This window comes from Pleurodeles waltl, chromosome 3_1, assembly GCF_031143425.1.
Source record: "Pleurodeles waltl isolate 20211129_DDA chromosome 3_1, aPleWal1.hap1.20221129, whole genome shotgun sequence".
Classification (NCBI taxonomy): domain Eukaryota; kingdom Metazoa; phylum Chordata; class Amphibia; order Caudata; family Salamandridae; genus Pleurodeles; species Pleurodeles waltl.
Window position 1 is genome coordinate 114,849,200 of NC_090440.1, and position 19,187 is coordinate 114,868,386.

Sequence of the window (19,187 nt, forward strand, 5' to 3'; positions counted from 1 at the left end):
TGAGCTGCAGCATTTTAAAAGAGATTAAGGAAAGAATCACTCTCATCTTCCTGTCCCTCATCTGTGGCAATGAGCAGGGTTAAGTCAGCCCTGTCATAGTAGGTCTTTAGGCGATTCACATGAAGTACCCTGAGGGGACTTCTTAGAGTGCTAAGGTCTACTAAATAAGTGACCTCATCCTTCTTTTCCACTATGATGTGTGGTCCACTGTACTTGTCTTCGAGTGATCTGGGTGTCACAGGCACCAGGACCCACACTTTCTGCCCTGGTTGGTACAAAGGCAGGACAGCCTTCTGTTCATGCCATTGCCTTTGCAATTCTTGGCTTGCCTGAAGATTTTTGCTGGCCTTCTTCGTGTACTCAGGCATTCTTGTTCTGAGGCCAAGTACATATTCCACTATATTTTGTTTACGGGGCTTCAGGGGTTGCTCCCAGCCCTCATTCACAAGAGCCAGTAGACGCCTAACAGGGTGACCAAAGATGATTTCAAAGGGGCTGTAGCCCACTCCTTATTGGGGAACCTCCCTGTAGTCAAAGAGCAGGCATGGTAACAGGACATCCCATCTCTTCCTGAGTTTTTCAGCGAGTCCCGTAATCATGTCTTTGAGTGTTTTATTAAAACGCTCAACCAACCCATTTGTTTGGGGTGGTAAGGTGTGGTGAATTTGTAGGTCACACCACACGGTTTCCACGTAGCTTTCAAGTCTGCAGACATGAAGATGTTACCTCTGTTTGATACAACCTCTTTTGGGAAACCCACCCTGGAAAAGATTCCCAGGAGGGCCTTGCCCACAGCAGGAGCTGCAGTGGTCCTAAGAGGTATGGCTTCTGTATACCTGGTGGCATGGTCCACCATCACCAGAATAAATCAGTTTCCAGAAGCTGTTGGAGGGTCAAGGGGGCCAACAATGTCAACCTCTACCCTTTCAAAGCTTACCCCAACCACTGGCAGTGGGATTAAGGGGGCCTTTGGAATGCCAACTGTCTTGCCACTGGCTTGACAGGTGACACAGGAGCGACACAACTCCTTTCAGTCATCTGACATATGGGGCCAGTGAAAGTGAGGGACCAGTCTATCCCAAGGTTTACTTTGCCCCAGGTGGCCAGCAAAGAGAATGTCATGGGTTAAGGTAAAAAAAAACTCTCTGTATTGCAGAGTGATGACCAATCGTCTGCTGGCACCAGGTTTGGGTTTGGAGGGAGGGATAGGTGATCATTTCTTGACCTTTCTACCCCTGCTTTAGGGAAGCTCTTGGTCCATAGTTTCAGGATCCAAGTTTTCCTGTCTCTTTTATTCTTGGCCTGAGACCTTGTCAAAGCAAAGATATGCCCAAGCATGCCCAGCATGGCTGTATGGGCCTCCAAATCTACGTCAGCTCACGCTGAAGTCTCCAAGTCGTTCCCTAGTAGACATTCTACAGATAGGTCTGTGGACACTACAACCTTCCTAGGACCAGTAACCCCAGCCGAGATCAACACTGCCATGGGGCAAATATAGCAACAAGGCTTTTTGATTTGATTGTTATGTTAAGAGGATTTATACCCACCTCCAGAAGAAGTTTGTGGGCCTGATGAAGCCTCTTTTTTTTCTTTGTCCCCACATTTTTCATGACACTTACTGTAGGAAAGTACCCTCTTTTTGGCATGTCATCCCCAAGTTCTGCCTGATGTCAGTGTGTTTGACTGTGTCACTGGGATCATGCTAACCAGGACCCCAGTGCTTATGCTCTCTCTCCTCTCAATTTTGTCACTGCATGCTGGTTACCCAGTATTTCATCCCAAATTTGCATACTGGTCACCCCTTTTAAGCCCCTAGTATGGTACTGAGGTTCCAGGGGATCCATATGGGCTGCAGCATTACTTTTGCCACTCATAGGGAGCCTATGCAAAGGCTTCTGCAGGACTGCCTTTGTAGCCTGTGTGAAATGGTCCATGCACCCTTTCACAGCCGTTTTCACTGCATAGGGTCACCTATATGTCAGATCTTCCAATCCTGAAGATTAGGTGCAAAGTACCTGTGTGTGAGGGCACCCGTGCACTAGCAGAGGTCCCCCATGTCATCCAGGACCATTTTCCCAGACAACATGAGTGCGGGGATGCCATTTTACACATGCACTGAACAAATTTCAATACCTATATCCAGCTGCACAATGATAACTCTGAATATGGCCTTGTAAGGTGTCTAACATGTGGGAACTGTAAACCAATGCTGAATCTAGTACTGACAGTACAATTCCATGCATTCTAGAGGCTCCATAGTGGGCCCCCACTATTGTCATACCAGCTTTCTGAGGTTTATCAGGCAGTCCCAGCTGCTGCCACCTCACAGAGAGATTTCTGCCCTCCTGTTGCTCAAGAAGCTTGAGCCCAGGAAGGCAAGGCAAAGCATTTTCTTTAGGAGAGGGGTATTACACCCTCTTCCTTTGGAAATAGGTGTTACAGGCATGGGAGTGGTGCCCTCCCAAAGCCTCTGGAAATGCTTTGAAGGGCACAGATGGTGCCGTCCTTGCATAATCCAGTCTACACCAGTTCAGGGACCCCCAGTCCCTGCTTTGGTGCGGAACTGGACAAAGGAAAGGGGAGTGACCACTACCCTGTCCATCACCACCCCAGATGAGGTGCTCAGGGCTCCCATCCAGAGTGTCTCTAGGTTCTGCCATCTTGTATTACAAGGTGGTGGGACACTCTGGGAGCATCTGAGAGCTGTTTCCAAGCAATACTGACAATGGAGATTAGGTATCCAATACACCAAGATGTACTGGACTCACCTACTGGCATCTCAAGACCAAGCTCTTCTAGAGACAAGACTAAAGTTTGCATACTTTGAAGTGCTTTGTGACTGGTACTGGACCCTCCACAAACTGCATAAGGCCCAACTCCTACCTAACAATCACTGTCAGCAGTGTAGACTTTCAGCTTATGACCTTTATCACATTCTTTTGCTTTAGCTTCTTTTCCAGGGATACTGGGCGGAGGTTTAATGCACGATTCAAAATACGGGTCTCCAACCTTCTCAAAATCAGTGAAACTGGCCATGTTGCATGATACTATGGACATTGATGATGCCAACTCCCCTTGGAGACAGTTGATAACACTGTGCTCTTGATGGAAAAGATTTGCACACTCTTGTCATTGGTGCTTCTGCAACCTTGCATCCATGCATTGAGGTACTGGGTTTTTCAGAACCGGTACTGATCCGGTAACCCAGCGGTGTCAGGGTACACCCAAAGACCTCGGGTACTTTCCTTATTCAGACCACAGAAACTCAGAGTCTTCTAGGTGAAGTCAAAGATTGAATTTATTGGCTGCAGCCAAGTAACAAGCGTCCTAGAAGTACAACAGCACGGTTTGTATGTTCTCAGGAGACTGTGTTTGAATGCAAAGTCAGGTTTCCTTATATACAGTTTTTTAAGCTTCAGGCAAACATTCTTGACATTTTGGTTGGTCATTCACATGTTTTCACTACAAAGGAAAAAACAGTGTCATGATGAAACCTCATATTTCATGTCATCCAACCCATAATAAATTATCCGGCAAGGCCTAGTATTTTACATCAGATAAGTGTGGACCCCCAATAAAAACGGGCACCTCCCCCTCGTAAAGTAAGAAGAAGAAAAGAGCAGGTGCAGGTGTGAGCAAGATTAGGCAGGGTGTGTGAGCGATAATAAGGGTTTTATGGCATGGTATGCCTTGATGCTATCTGATTCGGCCACTGGGAGAGGGACTGACCAAACAGGTTTGGCCTGAGGCAATGGTTCCAGCTTGCCCAGGTCAGAGAAAAGTCAATCAAGGTGTACGTGTCCTTGGAATCAAATCTGACTGTATTATAAGCCTATGTGAGGGCAACTTTTAAAAATGGCTGCCGTGTATAAAATGGGAGCCACGAATGCAGGACGAAAATGGCGATTTCGAGGTGAAAACGCTGCTGGAATTGAGCGAAAATGCTCATGCTTAGTGTACTAGTCATTATCGGTCTTTTGATACTAAAATCGTACTGCTGTGGCAAAGTAAATTACATGGGTCCAGAATTTTTAGAACCACAAACCCTCCTTTTGCCCTTACATAGGCAATAAACCTATTCTCATGCTAATCTGAGTCCAGGTCTATGTTTCTAAAGTCGTTGAGATGTTGCTGTAACATCATCCTAGTATTTAGCTCGTCTCTTGGTGCAGGTTTCCTTATGCATGATGTAACACAGAGGCCACATATGGCAGGACAAAGTAAGGAATACCTCTATCTGCAGTAGGTGGCATAAGATCACACACCCAACAATTAGTGATGTTCACTACTAACTAGTGTTGATGCAGAAGCTGTACAAAAGAATTGCTTACGAATTCTGATCTTCTAACCTGCTCATGTTCAGGAAAAGGGTGAAAAGAGTGCAAAGAAACAATAGTAGGAAAAGACATAGGTTGGGAAGTGAGTGCAGAAGTCAATTGAGTAGAGAAAAACAATCCCACCCATAAATGACAACGTCATGTTTAAAAGACACTAGAAAACACGTTATTAAGAACATATAGAAAACGGGAGAAAGTAGTGACCACTATTACAAATGAAATAATAATTTTTCACAACCCTAACCAAAAAGCAAATCCTAAAATTATCTAGTAACATTTTTAGGGCTCCTCTGCATTTCAGTAATTTTTGTATGTTCAGGTGGAACAGTGGTGACTCTCATCAATGCTCTAAGGTGAAAAGGGGGTACTCTTTCCACAGAAAATTGACTTTATTCTGCTTTTACTAAACAGAATAGTACTTTAAAACAATGCCAGCAAAACAATCAGTCTCCTAACACCTAGTCTGTACAATCACACGGAAACCTCTTGTGAAACCAACTATGCCCAAAGTCCGTTCAAAAAGCCTCTCTGGCAGGCTTCTATTGTCCATCAAATTTTCTTTTGTTGTTTTCTTTCGCATGGGCCTCTCAATTCAGGCCTCTTCGTGAGAAAAGTACTGCTTAGTTGGAGTGCCCTCCTGGCAAACACCCACAGCTCACTCGAAAGTCTCAATGTCTTAAAGCAATGCACCAGTGTCTCTCCTCTGTGGCAGACACTACAAACAATGTGCTCTTCATTGATCAAGGGCACAAATCATCTCGTGCAGACCCAAGCACCATTAATTGGGAAATAGCTCAAGCTCAGCAGCACTTTCAGACTCCAACACTCATTATTTAGTGTCAGAGGACGCTCAAGCTGCTCTTTCATGGGCACCACAATATAGTGCCTTTTTCCAAACTTGAAATCTCCGGTGCACTGCCCTTCTTCCGTTGGAGCAAAGAAAAGGGTGTGTGTGGCCAAAACTCAGGCCAAGGGGCTCAAGGGATTGCACACTGTCAGAGGTTACCAGCACATGACAGGTAGAGAAATGAAACCTCAAAACAGCTCTGCCATCAACAACAGGAATCCTTCTCTTTAGCTCCTTTACACTGAAACTTTGGTTTTGTGATGTCCAACGCCGTCTGATGGAGCAAGTAAGATACCATGCGCTGGCGATCGCTGTCCAGCTTTGCTACTTTCTGGGTGCTGAGACTGTAGGGCCAAGACGTCCGTCTTTCATCTGTAGCTGTCACTGATGGGAATTAGGCTTAAATCAATGTCCTGCAGGTTATTATGACTTGATACCTGCAGAATCTAGTGACGTAGGAAATGTGCCACAGTTGTTAGTTTCCTTCAATTTAGTAAAAAAAAACAGTTCATGGTTTTTAACAAGGGGACTGCAAGCAGGTGGTCTGCAATCTTCAAAGGAGTAGCCATACACCATGGGCATAAAATACAAAGACAAAGGCAGAAGGGCAAAACAGGGTCTCTAGCATCTTTAATTGGGTTCTCTCCATTATTCTCTGCCATCTATAGCTACATGAGAATTCTATCTGAATGGATTTCCTCACACAGTGGCATTGTCTAATGGGGTAAACACATATTTTCCTCAATGATTAAGGCTAGGTGTTCCTCCTTACCTTAGAACATCTCAATAGAGAAATCACATGATACCGATTATCAGGGACATGTAGAAACCTTCCTTTAAAAACTGTGCATCAGGTGCACTATGCAATACACAGGCTAATAGTCAAATGTGCAAACAAAAAGACAAGAACTAGAGGGTCCTGATATTTGCATGATTAGGACACATCTGATCCCACCAAAAATTAAAGTAACAGGAACAGAAGGGAACCGAAAACCAAATTAAAATAGACATTGAAAATTTGTCATGTTCAAAAAGGTAAACATAAGATAACTCCTATTGAGATGGAAAACTTGTCTTACTATAATTTTGAGTCAGTTAACCAGTCTATCGCTACCCTGACAGTCAGGCTGGAAAACATTGAAGCAGGCCTAAGGCAAATTCTTGAAAACCAGTCTGGTCATACCAAAGGGAATTATACATAACATGGGGGTCCCTGGTACATCACTGCAGTCTGGAAATGTGAACCTGAACAATACATCAATAATAATAAAAGGTCTGACTGGTGAAAGGAATTTGAAAAAGAGAAATGGGACTAGGACATAGCTAAAATCTCAATAACTAAGCATGATGCGACATTGGTGAGGGGAAGTAACAAAATAAAAAAATCTATAGGAAGAACAAAAAAAATTATTTGGGTGATAGTCAGGCATGTGACACAACACCGAGAGTACGGGTGATACACAAAGGCCAAAGTTACACAAATTTTAACTCTACCGTTGGCGACTACACCATATACGGTACTCCTAGCTAATGTTTCAGTTCCTTCTTCAGGAAAAATGAAAACCTGGTTTTCTTTTAAGGAACAAAAGCCATATGCTACTTAGGAAACAGAACATCATTAACTAATGTAATATAGAAATGAGGCCACCTTGAGTCACAGATCTATAATTTCATCCTTAGGTCCAATCAAGGCTACATAAATGTAGGGCTGCCTGTTCCTTTAAGGGAAGGGGCAGTAACGTGATTAACTGCAGGTGACACAGTTTGATCCTGTATATCTCTTTTTATTTTCCTTCAATACCATTATAGCCAAATAGACATGCACTGGTGAAGTGTTGTCTTTTATGTTCACAGCATGAAATATCATTATCTGTGGAATTTAGTAACCAGAACAAGTTCAACCAACTGTTGCGTAGCGATGGGCATCGTCATGACCATCCCCTCACAACACAGGGGAGCTTGTAATAGTATCAAAAGCAGCAACAAACATGCAAAAAAAAAAAAAAAAAAATAATAAAAACGCACAAAATGTCAAGCTATCAGATATACTTGCTGTGTATCAAGCACAAAAAGCATAGACAAAACAATAGCATGTGTGAATAAGCGGTGACACACAACACCATGTCATGTTCTTTATGCACTGTAAACCTGCAGCCCAAAACCCAATATTTGGGCCTGTTTAATTTGTCAGGTTTAAAATCCTTACCCTCCTTTTGACAGTAGATCACCAGGCAATGGAAATCTGCTGTCAAATATAACTTTACTGTTTCTCTTCTAACATACAGGACCAGCAAGAACAATTCATGATAGGACCAAATACATGAAAATAAATTTCCATTACTTAACTGTTACCCTCTTGTCAGTTACTTCGCAACATCAAGCTACCTTAGTTTTACCTTTCTAAAAGTAAAAATGGTTACACTGACACTCCATATTAATTTGGCACCTACAATTTCCACTGTGAAAAATAAGTCTTAATTGGCAAATCGTTCTCATTAAGGCATGTAGCCTTCAAAATTTTAGAAAAGGGCTGCATCTTATTTTCTGTCTAAGACTTAATGCAACACTTCGTTTTCTGTCAAATAAAAGCAACTAGCAGGCATCATTTTATTTTTTTAGAGCGGAGACACAAATGTATCAGTTCTGCAGAGCATTTAACATGATGTTGGGACTTTCGAAGAAACCCCTTTTTTTTATATTTTCCCTTTGGAATTAAGTTATTTAATTGTATTGATGTTCTTCTGGAGAAACCAGAAATCCCACTTTTAGAGGCCCGTAGGGTCATTCTGCATTTCACAGAGACAAGGCCCTAATTTAAAAGGTCACAAGTGTCAACATGACAGCCTCCTCCATTGTTTATGGGAAAACTAAAGCTAACATCTCAGCAGCGTGACTTGAGCCAGCCTCTGTAGCTCTCCTAGCTTCTGCCACTCTGAATCTGTCAAAGACAGTAGGCCTTCCTATTTTCCTTCTAACCTGCAATAATTCACTCTATTTTAAAAAAAAAAAAATTTCCTTTTTAGGCGCTAAAATTTTTTTATCTCTATTTCCAGATTATTAAACTACATTTACTGTGAATAATTCACAAACCTTAATAACACACATACCAGTTGTTAGAATAAATGCTTGTTGCAATCCCATGCAATGGTACATATTTCATCAACCTCGAATGAATGAACGTCTCAGTAGGCCCAGCTGAAGTTAGAACCTTCAACCTTGATATTAAAACAAGCCTTTGTACTGGCACATTGACTCATTGAATCATAAGAAGGCACAACCTGCAAATATATATCAAACCTAAATGTATGCATTTACTGAAGCCTGAGACACTTTAAAAAGTACTCTGAATGAAAGAAAATGCAGTTTAAACAGTGCTTTTGCCCAAAATCGACTTTGATATTTTAGGCATTAAAAATCAATATCCTACAATTTTCTTGCATAATATGCATTACCAGAATGTCTATTACACAATCCATGAGTCAGCCATTGAAAATATTAACTTATACTTTATAGAAATGAGCTTGTTTGCTCCTGCGCCAAGGGAAAATTGCACATACAAATGTCATTTTAGCGGTGCAACATAACTTAAATTAAATTTTAATGTTAGGAGGTCATAGTATAGGTATTAAGCTTTATAAATATTAAAAAACGATTTTGAAATGCACTTATTTTTTAAATAATTTTTCCATAATTCATAATTTTCTTTTAAAAAAAAAATAAGAACCCAATTATTCTTTTTTTTGTGATAATTCCACATATAAAAGCAAGCTGCATCCCTTGCCTATTATTTGGGATACATTAACTCACAAGCCTAAGCGCATAAGCCTAACTTGAAATGCGTCACATTTTTGCGCCACTTTCATTTAAAAGGAAGGTTATGCAAAATTCCACCCATGTTTAACTGGGAAAGTGCTGGCTGAATTGAACATTCCTATCAAATATACTGCAGCTGAAAAGTTTGCCTGTGAACATCTAATACAATGCATCTAAGAAAAATGCTGTAAATGTATTTTTTTGTTTTGTTGCAAAAATAGATAATTTCGTTTTTTTGGGGCCCTAATTATATCTATTGAATGTGTTTTCTAATTTATTAAGCATTTAACGGCAGTTTTGTATGTGTGCACAATTGCTCATTCTATAAATTAAAGAGCAACATATAGCTATGTTAGCACATCACATGGTTCATTTCTGGATTTTTTCTAAGTTTCTACTTAATATTAATTAACCAACATTTTACTTAACAAACTGTAAACATCAAGAAGACCCACAAACACACATTGAGCTCATTTCAGATATAAACAGAAAACACTCAGGACACACAATACAGCGCGCTTTAGCCATTTTTCATAAATAGCTCAGTCGCAATTTACTTACAGAACCGTTTGCAGATCCTAGTTGTAAGTCATATTTACAAGAAAAAAAAAGAAAACTTTTCTCAATTATTTCCAAGAATAGCGGACCCATACTTTATTAAACGTGATGGCGCCTACTCCGTGCTTCACATATAGTTCATAGGTTGGAGTTCCAATCGGAGGAACCGGACATGAGTCCTCCAACCGGGAGTCCCTTTTACAACCAAGACAAAACAAATTTCCAAGTCTGCTAAGACCAGGCATCTTCGCTCACTAATCTAGCTTCAAACTTCAAAGGATTATCGTTTACGATAGTCTCGTGAATACACGAGTCCTTCGGCTTTGGTACTTGCAAGTTCCAAATCAAAGTGATCCCAAAGGGATACCAAACCAAATGTCCAACTAAGGACCAAACCAAGTGTCCAACTAAGGACTGGGAGACGCTCCACTTATACTTAACTGAAAATATCGATGACGTCACCAGAAGACTCGTCTTATCGTTTCGCTCTACCAAACATCAAGGGTCCAAATCAGGGCGATAGCCAGGGCAGCAGTCCTTCGTAGCCGTCGGGAAGCGGGGAACCTCGCAGCAAAGACTTTCGGACCACGTCGACATGCAGGGGTCGATGAAGTGGCGGCCTTCCTCCAGAATTTTCACACAAAGCTCCCCACGGACCTCAGGCTTGGACCGGTACCGCTGGTATCGCCCCACGTTGGGCGCCAACTGAGGTACTGGGTTTTTCAGAACCGGTACTGATCCGGTAACCCAGCGGTACCAGGGTACACCCAAAGACCTCGGGTACTTTCCTGATTCAGACCACAGAAACTCAGAGTCTTCTAGGTGAAGTCAAAGATTGAATTTATTGGCTGCAGCCAAGTAACAAGCGTCCTAGAAGTACAACAGCACGGTTTGTATGTTCTCAGGAGACTGTGTTTGAATGCAAAGTCAGGTTTCCTTATATACAGTTTTTTAAGCTTCAGGCAAACATTCTTGACATTTTGGTTGGTCATTCACATGTTTTCACTACAAAGGAAAAAACAGTGTCATGATGAAACCTCATATTTCATGTCATCCAACCCATAATAAATTACCCGGCAAGGCCTAGTATTTTACATCAGATAAGTGTGGACCCCCAATAAAAACGGGCACCTCCCCCTCGTAAAGTAAGAAGAAGAAAAGAGCAGGTGCGGGTGTGAGCAAGATTAGGCAGGGTGTGTGAGCGATAATAAGGGTTTTATTGCATGGTATGCCTTGATGCTATCTGATTCGGCCACTGGGAGAGGGACTGACCAAACAGGTTTGGCCTGAGGCAATGGTTCCAGCTTGCCCAGGTCAGAGAAAAGTCAATCAAGGTGTACGTGTCCTTGGAATCAAATCTGACTGTATTATAAGCCTATGTGAGGGCAACTTTTAAAAATGGCTGCCGTGTATAAAATGGGAGCCACGAGTGCAGGACGAAAATGGCGATTTCGAGGTGAAAACGCTGCTGGAATTGAGCGAAAATGCTCATGCTTAGTGTACTAGTCATTATCGGTCTTTTGATACTAAAATTGTACTGCTGTGGCAAAGTAAATTACATGGGTCCAGAATTTTTAGAACCACAGCATGGAATGGATGACCAAACTGTTTGAACTGCCCACATTTGTATGAATTATATGCAAGGTAACAACAATTTCAGTCTATCTGGGGTTCATTTATTTGCCTTCTGGAAGTGTGATGACTTTCATATATTTACACCTTGCCCGGGTCACTAGGTCTGACACATGCTCCTCTTCCACATGGAGGGTGCACAGAGGAGCCCAGGGTGATTCAAACTAGGGATGGATGGAGCTCATAGAGTTCCACTATCTGGAATTCCACAAAGTTGTTAAAAAACTCCACAAGCTGCTAGGAATTTCGTCAGCAGGAGAATTTGCTCAGCGCTTTATGTTTTTCATGTTCAGGAGTGTCATGCATGTTCTCGCGTTGAAAATATTGTGAAAACTGCACATCGTGGTTTGCATGGGCATTGACATTTTTTTCTCTGTCTCTCTCTCTCTGCAGGGTACGGGTCCTAACTTTAATCTACCAAACATCTTTTTTTAATCCCACCCTTTTCTAAATTATCCACCCATCATTTTCCTTTATTTCAGCATTGTGTGTCTTTGTGAATTTTACATTTCTGTGATTTTTTTATGTGCTTTTGTAACTATTTGAATTCTTTATTTTTTTTGCTTTTCCCTTTATTTTTTTTCTTTCTTCCTTCCTTCAATTGTCTCCCCTTTATTTTTTCTACCCTGTGCCCTGGGGCAGCAGAGGGATTGGTGACACTGGTGTGGCTGCTAGCTACATACCTTGCAAACATCAGAGCCGCAAAGGGGTGCAGCCCTGAAATATTTTAACGGCGACAGAGGTGACAACATGTGTGTTTTTAGTGCAGCGCCACCTCTCCTCTTCACTGGCAGGAGGCAGCATGCATGGGAGTGGTTATGTCCTTCTGGAGCGTAGACTGCTGTGGAGGATGGTGCGCTGGTTGCTGTGTCGGCGCAGTCGGGTCCACTGCACCCATCAGCAGCTGATGCACCATTAGGCCGATATACCGAACCATGAGCAAGACTTGCTCGACCTGTTGGGCTTCGAGGTATTAGGGCTTGGTGAGCGAATAGTTATTTGTTTGTTGTGTGTGTCCCACAATGCTAATTGTATTTTTTAATAGCAGCGCTGCTGACTCTCAGACATAAGTTAAATTTACATTACGATGAATACTATGTGATCCAGTTTAAGATAGCCAGGTGCTCACTCAACGCTTCCTAATTGTATTTGTCAGTGTGCGTTTAGGCTGATTATTTAAAAAGCCATGAAGATTGAAACTATTCCTGCCATCAAAAATAAGATAGTGGTAGTAAGTTGTATCAGTGAGTTAGCATTACCTTCTCTGTGGCTTTCTTTATGTAGTTTAAGCAGTTCCTCCCAATCACAATCTCCCGGTAATGTGTCGTATTAAAGTATGGGGAATATTTATGAGCCCATAACCCCACCAGTGCATCACTTTTCATGACGCTCCGGTGGCTCAATGCCCTGCACCGTGTATACAAGGTGGGGTTCACCTACTTTTTGTGGCTTAACACCACCTTGTAAATACAACCCCTTCTCACGCAGCCCTTTGCGTGAAAGGGATGTGCAATTGGTGCTCCTGTGGGTGTGCCACAGCAACACCCATTGCATTCTGACGCTGTCTCAGATTTACATGTTTTCGTAAACCTGAGGAAGCTCCAAATTCTAATGCCACCCCAGGGTTGTCATTAGCAAGGCACAACAAGAAGGAATACTTTTATTCCTCCTCATTTATTGCTTTTTTTTCATGTGCCACATTCTGCAGAAAGAGCAAAATGCCAGACTTGATTGTTTATGTACTGGAAGGTGTCCCTTCCTGCACATAAACAATAATTTCCAAATTATGCTTTTCACTTCTGTGTTTGCTGCATTCTGCAGCAGACATAGAAGTGCCAAGTCGCCGTTAGTGATTTTTATGTGTTGGAAGGGACACCTTCCCACGCTTAAACAATCAAACCCCTCAATGCAGACATCCTTGGACGATGGTGCAAACATGCCTATGTTGGTGCTAAGCAGCTTAATTTAGCACCAGCGCAGGGGTCAACACAGGTGTGCACAGTATTCAATTAAATACAGCGCATCCCTGCTTTGTGAAAATGACAAAGCGTGGTGCTGCCAATTTTGGTGCTGCATTGCGCTCGGGCAGTTTTCTTTAAATATGGGCCTGTGCATATGTTTTTGAAAACAAATGGAGACTGAGTTGGCCCATGAAAAGTGGTTGAGAAGCAAATATCATTTGGTGCAACATGAATGCATTTGTAGTGGTACATAGTTGCAAATGTAGTTTAGGTTTATGAAATTTGGAATAGAGCTTAGGGATAGGAAATTAGTAGGTCAAATCAAGTCGAGTCAACACTAGTACTATAGCAATCTGATTTAGAAAAGTACAATGTTACTATGTTTGCCTTTGCTTATCAAAATATGTTTTGGGATATTAACTGTACTGTTAATCTATGTTTTTTTTTATCTTCTTTATATCTTACCTCAGCACACAAGGGGAAGGAGAGGCATCTGAGGTGGCAGGTCTGCTGGCCCCACTAAGTCTTCCTTTTATATTCTAATTACATCCCTAACTGTCACCTCTCCTCATTTCTAAACATGTTTCTTTTAGTTTGCTGTGCTTATCTAGTCTTTTTGTACTTATTTTCATTCTATCTAAGTTTTGTTAAATTCTTGTTCTCCCTGCATTTTTCTATTTTTCATGTTTCTGTACACAACCTCCACCTGTCTGTGGTATTTTGTAGCTTTCTCCTGCTTTGTTACTAAGGTTAGATTTCCCTTGTCCCCTTAAACATCTGGCAGACTAGTACTGTAATTCAATGAGGACAGCTTGTTAGGACAGGTACTCTACCAATGAGATGGAATGCCCACGTCAGCTTTTCTATGCATACTTCTAAAGGATTTCTTTACCTTGCTCATGTCCATTGCATTTGCCAACCAAGACCTCACCATAGGTCCTCCTGGATTGACCAACATATCCCACCTCTTTATTACACTTGAGTTTTCATGAGATAATTTTAGCGTTTATGTAGGCACATTTATTTTAGCTTGGCTTTAAGGCCTGTGCCCACTCACCTAGTCCATTGTCATTTTATTTATCCTATTATTTTAGCAAGGCTTCATTTAAGTGGCAATGTTTTATTATTTTTATCAGTTGCCCTTCCATGCAGAATTTGTCATTCATTTCTTTGCACAACATTTAATTCTGTGCATGCTTCAATGCTGTACACAATTTACTGGATATATGTGTTCCAGAGAGTATAATGTCTACACTACACAAAAAAATATGTGTTGTCATGTCAGGGCAGTTCTCAGAACAACAACATGGTTTATTATAAAACATCATGCTGCCCCCACCAACTTAAAGGGGACATTCCGGCCAGCCTTCTAACTCATGCTGCACATTGTAGCAGTTTCTGCTAAAACTCCACAGTTCCTCTTTGTCTTGAGGACTCCAAGCAGACTAACAAACCTCTTCTTCAGCTCTGAATCTGATTAAAGGGATTGGGCTACCTTCCCAGAACCAGATGGGCAAATTAGGTCCACCACTGCTATTTGCTATCATGTAGAAATGTAGGGCCTCATTTAAAAGGCCCTAACACCACAGAAGCATCACTGTGGCACTGTGCTGTGCACTATTTCTGAAGAGTGCTGTTAAGCCACTTTTCCTGGCTTAATGGGCCGCCCAAGGCAGTTTCCTGTGACTAAGAGCATGCAATGGGTGTTGCTGTGGGTATACCCATGAAACACCAATTGCTTTTTTGACACTGCCTCAGATTCACGAGAAATCGTGAACTTGAGGCTGCCCCAAAACCTAAAGCCTCCTCAGGGAAAGAATTATAGTGGCACAAAGAGGAGAAATACGTTTATCTCTCCTTGTTTTTTGCTCTTCCTATGTGTGTTGCATTCTGCAGCACACATTGAAGGAGAAAATTGCTATTAAAGATTGTTTTTGTGGAGGAGGGCCCCCTTCGTCTCCCACAACGCAGCCATCTTTGCACCATGGCACAAGGGGAAACACAGAGATGCACCATATTCTTTTAAATACGTCCCATCCCTGCATTTTGGAAATCACGCAGCTTGGCGCAGAAAGACTGCTTGCTGCACAGCGTTGCACCATTTCCTTGTAGATGAGGCCCTTAGTAGTATAGGTAGGGATATTATACATGTTATTGTGACAATATTGTGTGACTCTTCCTGTGTTTCACTTTCCTGGTCACTGCTGTAGTAATGTTGTGTTTTATTATCCTCATAATCGCAATTCAAGCCTTTATACATAGAGCACAATTGTTTAAAAAAATCTATTTACCAAGATCCTGCTACTGTTTTGTTTTTGCAGGTATGAGAATTATCTAAGTGAGAGAAAGGGGTTCAACCTTTTCTACCTTGACTTCCCTGTGGAGTTCTAGAGTGTCATGTGGTAGGCTTCCACAAATCACTTTTACATCTGGTACTGCTGAGTGTAGGAGGCTGGACTGGCTTGTAGTGGGTACCAAGAGGTACTTACACCTTGCACCAGGCCCAGGTGTCCCTTATTAGTGTAGAGGGGTGTCTAGCAGCTTAGGCTGATAGAAAAGGTAGCTTAGCAGAGCAGCTTAGGCTGAACTAGGAGACAAGTGAAGCTCCTACAGTACCACTAGTGTCATATGCACAATATCATAAGAAAACACAATACACAGATGTACTAAAAATAAAGGTACTTTATTTTTATGACAATATGCCAAAAGTATCTCAGTGAGTACCCTCAGTATGAGGATAGCAAATATACACAAGATATATGTACACAATACCAAAATATGCAGTAATAGCAATAGAAAACAGTGCAAACAATGTATAGGCACAATAGAATGCAATGGGGGCACATAGGGATGGGGCAACACAAACCATATACTCTAGAAGTGGAATGCGAACCACGAATGGACCCCAAACCTATGTGACCTTGTAGATGGTCGCTGGGACTGTAAGAAAACAGTGAGGGTTAGAAAAATAGCCCACCCCAAGACCCTGAAAAGTGGGTGCAAAGTGCACCTAAGTTCCCCAAAGAGCACAGAAGTAGTGATAGGGGAATTCTGCAAGGAAGACCAACACCAGCAATGCAACAACCATGGATTTCCTGACGAGAGTACCTGTGGAACAAGGGGACCAAGTCCAAAAGTCACGATCAAATCGGGAGTGGGCAGATGCCCAGGAAGTGCCAGCTGTGGGTGCAAAGAAGCTGCCACCGGATGGTAGAAGCTGTGGATTCTGCAAGAACGACAAGGGCTAGAAACTTCCCCTTTGGAGGATGGATGTCCCACGTTGTGAAGAGTCGTGCAGAGGTGTTTCCGTGCAGAAAGACCGCAAACATGCCTTGCTAGCTGCAAGGGTCGCGGTTAGGGTTTTTGGATGCTTCTGTGGTCCCAGGAGGGACCAGGATGTCGCCAATTGCGTGAGGGGACAGAGGGGGTATCCAGCAAGACAAAGCACCCACTCAGAAGCAAGCAGCACCCGCAGAAGTGCCGGAACAGGCACTACAAAGTGGAGTGAACTGGAGCTCACCCGAAGTCACAAAAGAGGGTCCCACGACGCCGGAGGACAACTCAGGAGGTCGTGCACTGCAGATTAGAGTGCCGGGGACCCAGGCTTGGCTGTGCACAAAGGAAATCTTGGAAGAGTGCACAGGAGCCGGAGTAGCTGCAAAACATGCGGTTCCCAGCAATGCAGTCTAGCGTGGGGAGGCAAGGACTTATCTCCACTAAACTTGGACTGAAGAGTCACTGGACTGTGGGAGTCACTTGGATAGAGTTGCTGAGTTCAAGGGACCTCGCTCGTCGTGCTGAGAGGAGACCCAGAGGACCAGTGATGCAGTTCTTTGGTGCCTGCGGTTGCAGGGGGAAGATTCCGTCAACCCACGGGAGATTTCTTCGGAGCTTCTAGTGCAGAGAAGAGGCAGACTACCCCCACAGCATGCACCACCAGGAAAACAGTTGAGAAGGCGGCAGGATCAGCGATACAAGGTCGCAGTAGTCGTCTTTGCTACTTTGTTGCAGTTTTGCAGGCTTCCAGCGCGGTCAGCAGTTGATTCCTTGGCAGAAGGTGAAGAGAGAGATGCAGAGGAACTCAGATGAGCTCTTGCATTCGTTATCTCAGGAATTCCCCAAAGCAGAGACCCTAAATAGCCAGAAAAGGAGGTTTGGCTATTTAGGAGAGAGGATAGGCTAGCAACACCTGAAGGAGCCTATCAGAAGGAGTCTCTGACGTCACCTGCTGGCACTGGCCACTCAGAGCAGTCCAGTGTGCCAGCAGCACCTCTGTTTCCAAGATGGCAGAGGTCTGGAGCACACTGGAGGAGCTCTGGGCACCTACCAGGGGAGTTGCAGGTCAGGGGAGTGGTCACTCCCCTTTCCTTTGTCCAGTTTCACGCCAGAGCAGGGCTGAGGGATCCCTGAACCGGTGCAGACTGGCTTATGCAAAGATGGGCACCATCGGTGCCCATCAAAGCATTTCCAGAGGCTGGGGAGGCTACTCCTCCCCAGCCCTGACACCTTTTTCCAAAGGGAGTGGGTGTAACACCCTCTCTCTGAGGAAGTCCTTTGTTCTGCCTTCCTGGGCCAAGCCTGGTTGGACCCCAGGAGGGCAGAAACCTGTCTGAGGGGTTGGCAGCAGCAGCAGCTGCAGTGAAACCCCGGGAAAGGTAGTTTGGCAGTACCCGGGTCTGAGCTAGAGACTCGGGGGATCATGGAATTGTCTCCCCAATGCCAGAATGGCATTGGGGGGACAATTCCATGATCTTAGACATGTTACATGGCCATGTTCGGAGTTACCTTTGTGACGCTATACATATGTCGTGACATATGTATAGTGCACGCGTGTAATGGTGTCCCCACACTCACAAAGTCCGGAGAATTTGCCCTGAACAATGTGGGAGCACCTTGGCTAGTGCCAGGGTGCCCACACACTAAGTAACTTAGCACCCAACCTTTACCAGGTAAAGGTTAGACATATAGGTGACTTATAAGTTACTTAAGTGCAGTGGTAAATGGCTGTGAAATAACGTGGACATTATTTCACTCAGGCTGCAAGGGCAGGCCTGTGTAAGAATTGTCAGATCTCCCTATGGGTGGCACAAGAAATGCTGCAGCCCATAGGGATCTCCTGGAACCCCAATACCCTGGGTACCTCAGTACCATATACTAGGGAATTATAAGGGTGTTCCAGTATGCCAATGCAAATTGGTGAAATTTGTCACTAGCCTGTTAGTGACAATTTGGAAAGAAAATGAGAGAGCATAACCACTGAGGTTCTGGATAGCAGAGCCTCAGTGAGACAGTTAGTCATAACACAGGTAACACATACAGGGCACACTTATGAGCACTGGGGCCCTGGCTGGCAGGGTCCCAGTGACACATACAACTAAAACAACATGTATACAGTGAAATATGGGGGTAACATGCCAGGCAAGATGGTACTTTCCTACACTGAGGTGCTGCTAGCTAGCCAGAAGGGTTATGCTGAGAGCTGTCACACTGTGTGGTGCTGCCGTTATATTAGGGAATATCCTCCTCAGCTAGATAGTTAGTACCTATTTGATGCAGTAGGTTGTTCAAGCTTGAACCTTTAATAGGAATACCCCAATTCGTGCTTCTCTCTCCGAACAATTCCATTCCATTTTAATAAATAGTGGGCCAAAACAGGATCGTGTTTGCAGCAAACATGAGAACCCCCTCACAACACACTTATAAAATAATGGCCTCACAGAAGAGGGAGGAGAGTATACATTTGTCATTGAGGCTTACAACACATACAGAACAGAACTGTTTTACTCTTGAGCCACCTTTCCAGCAGCAGAGGTGAACACAGATACATTTCATCATTATGTTTCAGCCAAAGCACTAGCACAAAACACACCATATGTGTAACGAGAAATACCATTTTCTGATCTAGAATACCAAAATTGGCTTGATGGTACACTACCCCACAGTCCACAGAATGTTAGACTAGGTCCTTCAAGTAATGATGGACCTACATGGCCAGAATTGGATACTTAATATAGACACAATGGCAGTAGCAGATGTACG